This window comes from Microtus ochrogaster, unplaced genomic scaffold (assembly GCF_000317375.1).
Source record: "Microtus ochrogaster isolate Prairie Vole_2 unplaced genomic scaffold, MicOch1.0 UNK18, whole genome shotgun sequence".
Taxonomy (NCBI): domain Eukaryota; kingdom Metazoa; phylum Chordata; class Mammalia; order Rodentia; family Cricetidae; genus Microtus; species Microtus ochrogaster.
In genome coordinates, this window is record NW_004949116.1 from 326,522 (window position 1) to 335,963 (window position 9,442).

Genomic DNA, 9,442 nt, shown 5'->3' on the forward strand with positions numbered 1-9,442 from the left:
TTACTCTCAGAATCTGCTGTGGGTGACTTGGCTGAGTGAGGCCTAGACTCTGAGAAGATGGGCTCACCAGGGGAGACCCGGGAAATGGGAAGAACAGAGAATGTGGACGCTGTAAATTTTTGAGATAAGGGTGGGTGAGCCGGAGGAGAGGCACAGACTCCCCGATCACCCCAATCGTGAACATACAACGGACAAGGCCGTCTCGGGGGTTATTCGAATCTCTTCATGGGTGGCGCGCACAGAGGGACACTGACGAGAGTTGCGGCCTCCTAGCTGAGAGATCAAAGAAAGGTTTCTGAGAGCGAAGTCCCAGCCAAGGGATCCCCATGTGCTAGAGGCCTGTCCTCCCTCTGTAGAGCAGGACCAATCTCGTAGGCCCAATAGGAGGGCTTGGGGCCCTGAGCTGGCCGGGACGGCCCAGCCCCTCGGAAAACCCTGGCCTACCCGCAGGCCCCTCCCCCTGCCAGCTGGCTCTCTCCAGCTGCAGCTCCCTTATTTAGGCAAGGAGGTCTGAGGATGCTCAAGGGCAGGCAGGGTGTCTGCCCGCCGCCTGCCCAGTGCCTGCCCATCGCCCGCTGGGGCCTGAGTAGGGGTCTTTGGCGGCCGAGGTGTCCTTGGTTTGAGCAGCTAAGCAACGCCTGGGGCAGGGCAAGGCCGAGAGGCGAGTGTTGACAGCTGAGCAGGCCTGCGGTAGGGAGGAGCCGGCAGCTGGAGTTGAGGAGGCCTTGAATCCCCTCCCCTGCCTGCAACCCGCATCAGAGGCCTGTCTAGATGGATGGGGCCATGTGGGGGCTCCTGAGGGCTTGCAGCTGCCTCTGTCCTTGGAGCAAGGGGCTGGGTCTTGTCACCAGCGAGAACCGTCATGGGATATAGGGGGGAAGGGAAGAACAAAGGATGAAGACAGAAACCGGCTGGAAAGAGGGAGGCCAGGCAAAGAAAGGTCACCATGAGACCACCCCAGCCAGGCTCTCACCTTCCATCCAGGAGTAAAAACCTTCACACTCTAAGGCCACACAGGGCCACTGGCCAGGAGATAACACTCTTTTTTATTTGCTAGTGGGTGGGCAGTGACTCAGGGAGGCAGCCGGTGGGAGAGAAGGAGGTGGCTTCCACCAGCTGATGCTAAAAACGTCCAGAGGCTCCTGCCTGCACAGTCATCCCTCAGACCCTTCCCACCTCCAGCAGCTTCCTCCCTCACACCCAGGATGCCCAGGGCCTTCCCCAACTTGTAACTTGGCATCAGAGGCATCAGCACACATCTAGCTGATGGTCTAGCTCTTCACACACACACACGCGCGCACGCACACACACACCCACGCACGCACACACGCACGCACGCACACACACGCACACACGCGCACACACACACGCACGCATGCACACACACACGCACACGCATGCACGCACACACACACGCACGCACACGCACGGCCTATGTGAGTGGGGGGGTCCTCCTTTCCAAGCCTGGGTGGGGACTGAAAGTGAGAAGAGGCTGGAAACAGATGGAGAGGAAGGTGCAAGGAAGAAGCCTCTGTGGCCCCTTCCTTCCAGACCAAGCTTCAGGAGAGCCGGGCTCCAAAAGGAAGGGGATCCTCATCTGACCTGGCCATTCTTATGACAGGGAGCTGCTGTCTTCAGGGCTTATCCCAAAGGGAAGACACAGGAGTCACTGGGACCCTTTAACATGTCAATAAGAGGGGACCAGACACTAAGTAGCTTTCCTAAGACTGAGCTGCTTCTTCAGGCTAAAGAAAGCCAAATGTGTCTTTTTCTCCCCCCACATATACACAATACACACACACCACCACCACCACCACCACCAAGCAACACACAGAGAAAGGTATGTATCAAAGCCAATTGCAGATTTTTAATTTCCTAGGAAGCTCAGGGGGCGCCTAAGGCAGGCCCACAGAGCCACCCCTAGTCAGGGATAGAGATGAGGATGGAGAAACCCTGAGCTAGACATGCTTTCCTCAAGGCATCAGTTCTGGAGTCGCTGGTACCAGGCATTAAGAGACCCACCTCATACTTAGTCCCTCTGGTCCATATGCACCCACCTCCCACTTCCAGATGCCGACAAACCTAATACCCAGAGCATCTACACTCTGCCCCACCGCCAAGGGTCATTCCTGGGAGGAGCCCTCCCCCACCCTGCCTGTGACTGAGGGAAGGGAGAGGCTGTATTCAGAGTGAGACACATGTAGGCTCCACCCAGCTCCCAGAAAGAGACAGTTTAGGGAGAACATCCTACCACCCCACTCTCCACTCCTGCTCAGCCTGAGGGAGACAAGTGAGGATTTCCAGGGAAGTGAAAAGAGATGGAAGCTGCCTTTGCTGGTAGTCCCCCAAGGACCAGCCAGGAGAGACAGCCAAATTCAGACCCAGGAGAAGAAGTGACGCCCACAGGGGACTGACTAGCAGTTGCAGTCGAACAAACATGAGAGAGACAGCTGACAGAGGATGGACTCTCTGGAAGCCCCAAGGAGGGGGAACAGCAACAGCAGCCCTTGCTATCAAGGGCAAACTTGAATTTGAGGGGATGGGGCAATCAGGAACTTTTCTGTACAACTAGGTTCTCAGAATAGCGATGTTTTTGGGTGTGAGCTGCAGGAGACAAGCAAGGGCCCAATGTGTCTTCCCCCCAGGAGCAGGTGCTTAGGGCCCACAGAGGAAGAAAAGTGAGAGAAGGGGAAGGGAGGATTGAATCAACACAGGAGGGATCCACCTCAACCCTACATCTGAAGCCAGGACTCCCTGAGTCACCGCCACCTGTGGTTCTGGTTCCGTATGAAGCAATTCTGCAAACCCGGCCCACTCCCAGGTCTTCTCCTACCAACCCAGTCTTACCTTTGAAGGCACAGGTTCCTGATTTGGTGGCATAGGAAGTGAGGAAAGTGGAGCCTGGGATTCAGGACACCTAGCTTCCGATTCTACTTCTGCTACCAGTCATGTCAACAAACATTTCCTAGGGACCTCCTGTCTTCTAGGCCCTGTGCCAGGTGCTGGGGGGGTTGAGAAACAGAAGGGCTAAGCCAGTCTCCCTCCTCCAGGGATTCACAGTCTAGTGATGTCTGAGAGAGGCAGTGGGCAGACTAAACTGGAGTCTGTAAAGAGTGTTGTGGGATTACAGGGAGGGTCCAGTTCATTTCCCCTGGAGGAAACAAGGAGGGTCTGGGGAGGGCAAGGGGCTTTGGAGCAAATCCTTGAAGGCTGATGTGAGCGTGGAAGAAGTGTTGCAGATGGAAGGGATGTGAACTGAGGAATAGAGACTGGATCGTGGGGATTGGGGTCGAGGGACAGAACAAATGTGGGGGCTGGCACCATGTACAGGGCTCTGACATTGCACTTTAGTCTGTATGCACTGAAGGGACTGTAATGGTAGCTGAAATGCACACACTATGTCCCAATAGAGGTTTGTTGACGTAATAAAAACATATAATAGTTTGGAAAAACTAAGGTAGATACAAGGAAACTCTACTTACTGCTGCTGCCTAATGGCCAGCCCCAAACCCAAAGACAGCATTTGATTTTGCTCATGAACAGGTTCAGCCAAGACCAAATGACTTCAAACACTTAAGACTAGGAACCAGAGGCAACCAAGTTTGATGGTGGAGGCAGGCTGTCATCGGGACCTCAGGTCAGGTTTCTATCCCATGAAGCCTTTCCGCGTGGCTACCTTACTTCCTCTCAGCATAGCTGCAAGGTTGCAAGGACGACAAGTGTCTCAAGAAAGCAACAGCCAGTACCAAGTGAACTGTAATGACTAAACTTTGAAAGTCCCACCAAACAACCCCTGCCATCGGTATGGCCCATCAAATAGAGGGAAGGAACACAGACCCTAATTCTCAATGACAGCATGCCACTGCCAGGCAGGAAGAAAGGCATGTGCCAGGGCACATAGTAGCATAACCACCTTGGAAAATGTAACGTGCCAAGTGAAGCTACACAATGGTCCAAGGGAGAGACGTGGAACAGGCCAGAAGTGATGGCAAGGAGCCCATTGGTGTGTACCTTTAGAAGCGTCACTAAGTCTCACTTTCCCTACCTGTAAAATGAGACTGAATAAGCTGGTCTCTGGGACCCTTTCCAACTCTGGCCATGAGTGATTTTCTTAGTTCTACACAACCTACAGCCCTGGGTGGCTTTAAACTTACAACCACCCTGCAAGCCCCACTCCCAAACAAACCATCGTTTCTCTTGGTAACCACCTCTCTGCACCTCTTGCCTCGACTCTCTTGTCCTGGAGCCAAAGGCTACTCCACAGACAACACCATGTGCCATGTATATAATTGTTTCAGATTGAAAGTATGTGGAGGGGAAAACCTTTTAGGATAGGTGAGATGCCTCTGAGATACACCTGTCCCCCACCTTGCTAGGGGAATGTCACTGTGGGGTCTGCAACAAGCATACAGAGGGGGAGATGGGTCGTCATCTAACATGGGCATAGGTGTCATGAAGGAAGCTGGTGCTTCTGGCTATATATTCAGGAAAACAAGCTCAAAATAGGGAGTGCTCTGGATGGATGGGCAGCCAAGAGGGCTTCCTGGAGAGCTGGGCCCTGCCACTTGGTGAGGATTCTCCTAGGCACACAGAAAGATGGTTGACAGCTTCATAAAGCCAGATGCCATTGGGACTCAGGTGTGGGTCTTCTCACAGGACTATTCTTGTTCCAAATGAGAAACTGAACCGCTAGTGTGACTCCTCTGGCTGAGAACCTGTCAGCCACCTGTCTCTGAATTAGTGACCGGGCTTCCCACACACAATGGGCTCCAAGAGGGCTCTCGAGCTCAGAGAGTTATAGACTAAGCTGGAGTGACCACGAGGGAGGTTGGCTGAGCCATGGGTGGGCAGGAGCTCTCATGATATATATAATTTTATTTGTATTCCTATAAAATTATATTTACAAAGTATCTAATTCCCTCCTTACACTATTCTAGCAAATACATTAGTTTTTGTTGTCTGCTTTGGTTTGGTAATTTGTTTGAGATATGTGTTGCTTGGTTTGATTGTTGTGCCAGATCTCACTGTGTAGCCCACATTAGCCTTAAAGTTGTTAGCCTGCCTCAGCCTTCCAAGTGCTGGGATGAGGGGTGTGCATCACACCAATGGTTTTTGTTGTCACTTAAATACTGCCCTCAGAGTTTGACAAACAAGTACTATTTTGAAACTGACTTGGGGTTTATACTGGAGTGACCTTAAAGGACTAAAAAACATTAAGGAACACACCATGCTTGAGCCTCCCTGCCAGGGAAACTGCCTAAGAATCCAAGCCCCTGGGCCGTGCAAAACTTCAGCAAGCACTGGAACTCTGTCTCTGTCCAAGGTGCTGAAAGTTCTTCGTGACAGGCTCTGCAGGAAGCCAATAGGGCAACCCAGGTGACCCAAGATGAGGGCCCTCTTCTGGACATTGTGAACTCAGCAGCTTCCCGAATCGTGAAAATCCTGGAATTTATACTGTGGCTCCACCTGACAGCATATGACACAGTAAGACCTGGGTTTCCCTGAGTACTGAAAACCCAGGTCTCATGTACCCACAGCTCTCCTACCTCTCTCACACTCCCCAACCAACACCACAGAACCATGTGACTCTGCCCTGGATTTTATACATGAAATTCTCTGGACTCCATTGGGGGTGGGACTGACACTTTAGGAAGCATCCAAGCAGGAAATAAACACTTTTTTTTTTTGTTTTTGGTTTTTCGAGACAGGGTTTCTCTGTGGTTTTGGAGCCTGTCCTGGCACTAGCTCTTGTAGACCAGGCTGGTCTCGAACTCACAGAGATCCGCCTGTCTCTGCCTCCCGAGTGCTGGGATTAAAGGCGTGCGCCACCACCGACCGGCTAACATTTTCTTATTCTAGGTGACAGGGACACAAAGTAGCAAACACTCCTTGGAGATCATACAAGTTGGAAATGGAGCTGGACCTCCTGCTCCTAAGTCAAGTGACTCAACCACCATACAAGGCAGGCTGTGGCTTATACACCTCATATATCAAGAGCTAGAAAAATATGGAATTCAAGGAAAGATGGAGATGGGGGTAAGAATGAATGAAAACATGAGTATGAGTAACAGAGATGGCCATGTCAGAGTTGGCTGAAATCAGGCAGAACCCAGAGCCAGTCTGGGATGAGAGTGAAAATGGCACCCCACCCCTCGCTCTGCACTGAAGAGAACCTTGCTTCTCCATGGATCACTAAGCAGAAGTGCTAAGGACCACAGAGAGATTTAAGATCCAATTTGATAACCTCCGACCCTGTCATCCCCTGACCTACTCACAATTACCTGTCACTTCCCCAAAATATTGTTACATTTATTTATTTATTTATTTATTTATTTATTTATTTATTTATGCTTGTGGATTTGCATGTGACAGCCCACATGTAGAGGTTAGAGAACAATCTGCAGGAGTCCTCTGTTTTGCCATGTGGGTCCCACGGATCAGACTCAAGTCACCAGGCTTGGCAGCAAGCTCCTTCACCTGCTGAGCCATCTCACCAACCCATCCCTAACTTTCTATGTGTGCCATACTGTGCAGGTCACCTAACGAAACACAAGGTCTAAAGTCCATCTCCTGACCTTGAAGAGCTGCAGTCAATTAAGAAAAGATGTTCTTACATGAAGACAATACTGTGGGAGCCAAATACGAATAGCATCTGACAAGAGAAATTTCCTTCCATGGATGCTCTGGCTTTGTGTAGGTGAATAGAGTAGGGAAGGTATAGCCACCTGGTGTGGCTGAGAACTGGGGTCAGGACCCCATGGCCCTTTCCTTTTGGAAATCACCAGTGATATGGGAAGGTGACAGGAGAAATCCACCACAGTATGGGGACTAAGTCCTCTTACCCTGGAAATGAAAGGGCCCAGGGAAGGCACTCTGCCTTCTGGATCTATGAGGCCCGACTCCATTAATTTCAGATTCCCCTGGGAACAGGGGCCAGCATTACCTGAAGCAGCCTAGGCTGGGGTTTAGGTAACCAGAGCTCTCAATGGGAATCCCAAGAAGACCTCAGCCTACCAGCAGCAAATACATCAGGACTGCTTTACTCAGTGGTCCTAGGCTGCTAACTTGGAGTACACTTGGAAGGATAGAAAGAAGACCCCACGGTTTCCCAGCCGCAGGAAGTGAGCAGCTTCGCTCCATCACATCTGTGATTTGCTGCCTGGCCACCAGCACAACGCAACAAGCCAACTAATAGTGGGCTAGAACCATGTGTCAAAATAGGCTTTTCCCTAAAAGACAGAAACTTCACAATAATCCAAAGTCCTTCAGGCTGTGGTGGCAATGCCCTTGTCTTCCCATCTGCAGGGCCTCTAAGGGCTACTCCTCCCTCCTTGTGTGGAGAAAGGGTCCAGCTCCTCCCTGGATACCCAGGAGGCCAAGAAAGCACACCCCCCTCAACTGATCTCCAGGGCTGGTTGCTATGAAATTTCCATGCTTGGCATACTTAATGCTTAAAACCCTGGTTCCCAAGGGACCCAGCACCACAGCAACCACACCAGGAAACTGGGCCAGCCTGAGGGACTGGAGTAAAGAGAGGAAGGGAGAAAGTGCAGGGCTGCTTGTTGGACAGACCCCTGACAGCTGTCTGTCTGAGGTCTGGGTTCATTCCAGAGCCTTGCCCTGGGAAGCGATAGAGTTCCATGCATGGTCCTCAAGGCCTGAAAAGAGAGGAGACTCACTCCTGATACTCATTCTCACACCAGATACCAAGAATGAAGAGCATTTTCAGGCTTCTGTGGATGTTAAAACAGTCACATTCACAGCCACAGCCCTGTTTTTGGAAGCATAGGGACCAGATGATGAACATAATCACTGTCTCTATGAAGCAGACCCTAGGAGCCCCCAAGCTGGTGGTAGCTGCCAGGACAGGTATGGAAGATTACAAGCCTCTGTGCCACTAGACTTTTCCATGATGCTAGACAGACATGGCTCCAGAGCATATGGGGTGAGAACAGGAAACTCAGCAGGCTCTGCCCTAGGGAACCCACCGACAGGACATTCCCTGGCTCCCTGGGGTACAGAAACTGCCTCTTCTTACAGGAGTCATGGCAACTGATGCTTCATTCTCCTGGCTGCAGTAGACACTGCTCCTGTGCTGCTGGCTTAGCAGCCCCGTGAGCGTTTGTGCAAGAAGGGGGGCAGAAAAGAGGCTTACCCTCAGAAGTAGAGTCACCATCGAGAGCTTTGGGCAAACGAGTCACTTTTGAACCCCCCAGAGGGCCACTGTGGACACACCATTGAATGAGAAACCCAAGACAGTGGCTGGTTCCCTGTCTGTCACTGGCTGTTTAGGGTTCAACTCCAAGACATAGTAGCGCAGATCATTTCTTTTCAGCTCTCTGCTTCCCTCATGTGGCTATCTCAGGAATCGCAAAAGCAGCTAGAGGGCGCCCAAGGCCAATAAAGCAGCCCTTTGCAGACCAGCGAAAACCCCTTCCTTGCCTGCAGCCGGCACCTGCACTTCCTAGCCTCTCACCCCAAAGTCCTCCTAAAGATCTAGCCCCTCCCTGAGACCTGGAAGCAGAGCAAACCTTTCCCCACACACAGCATGAGTTACATCCTGAGTATGCGGGTGGCCTCCAGAATGGCAGACCCTCCTCCCTTCCCTCCTTTCCCCTCTGTTCCCCACCCAGTCCTTGCCAGCAAGCAGAAAGGAAGTTGCTCATAGTGAGGAGGGTGGGGCACTTCCAGCTCACACTGAACAACTTAGGATTGGGCTAGGAGTCAGGGCCTTTGGCTTCTGCCATTCACCATCCTCCTTAGCTGCTAGAGCTCCTCCACACGCACCCTGGACCTGGACCTTCTTTTCCCAGCATAAGAACTTCAATATCAGAGCGATTACCCCCCTCCCAGACTTAACCAGACCTCTGGTCTGAGCTAAAAGGCAAGACTAAAGTCTAGGAGGGTGCAGAAGGGGCAGGAGGGACCAGAGAGCTAGCTCTCCCAGGAAGGGGCCCCTACTCACACACAGAAGCCTGTCACCCTGTCAACCAGAACTAATGATGACTGAGGTCTGGGTTAACCTCCCACTAGCTGCAACACTGCCCACCATTAGGGATGGTGAGGTTGGGCTCCTATTCAGCCCATCAGCCAAGCCCCATCCAGTTTGATACCTTACAACTTAAATCTGTGATTTCCTTTCAATGGAGATGCACCTGAAGCTTTCCCAAAAAATTCCCAGATATAACTTTTTAAAGCATCTATTAAATAAATACAATAGAGTTACCCATGTAAGCACCCAGTCACTAAGATGTCAGTGGGGTCCAGCAGGACTGCAGGCAAATGGCAGAAGAAGAACCTCTGATGCCCTGGGAGTCAGGGAGAAGTCCCACTCTAGAAATGGAGGAATCAGTAGATAGATAGATAGATAGATAGATAGATAGATAGATAGATAGACAGACAGATAGATAATAGACAGATAGATAGATAGATAGATAATAGA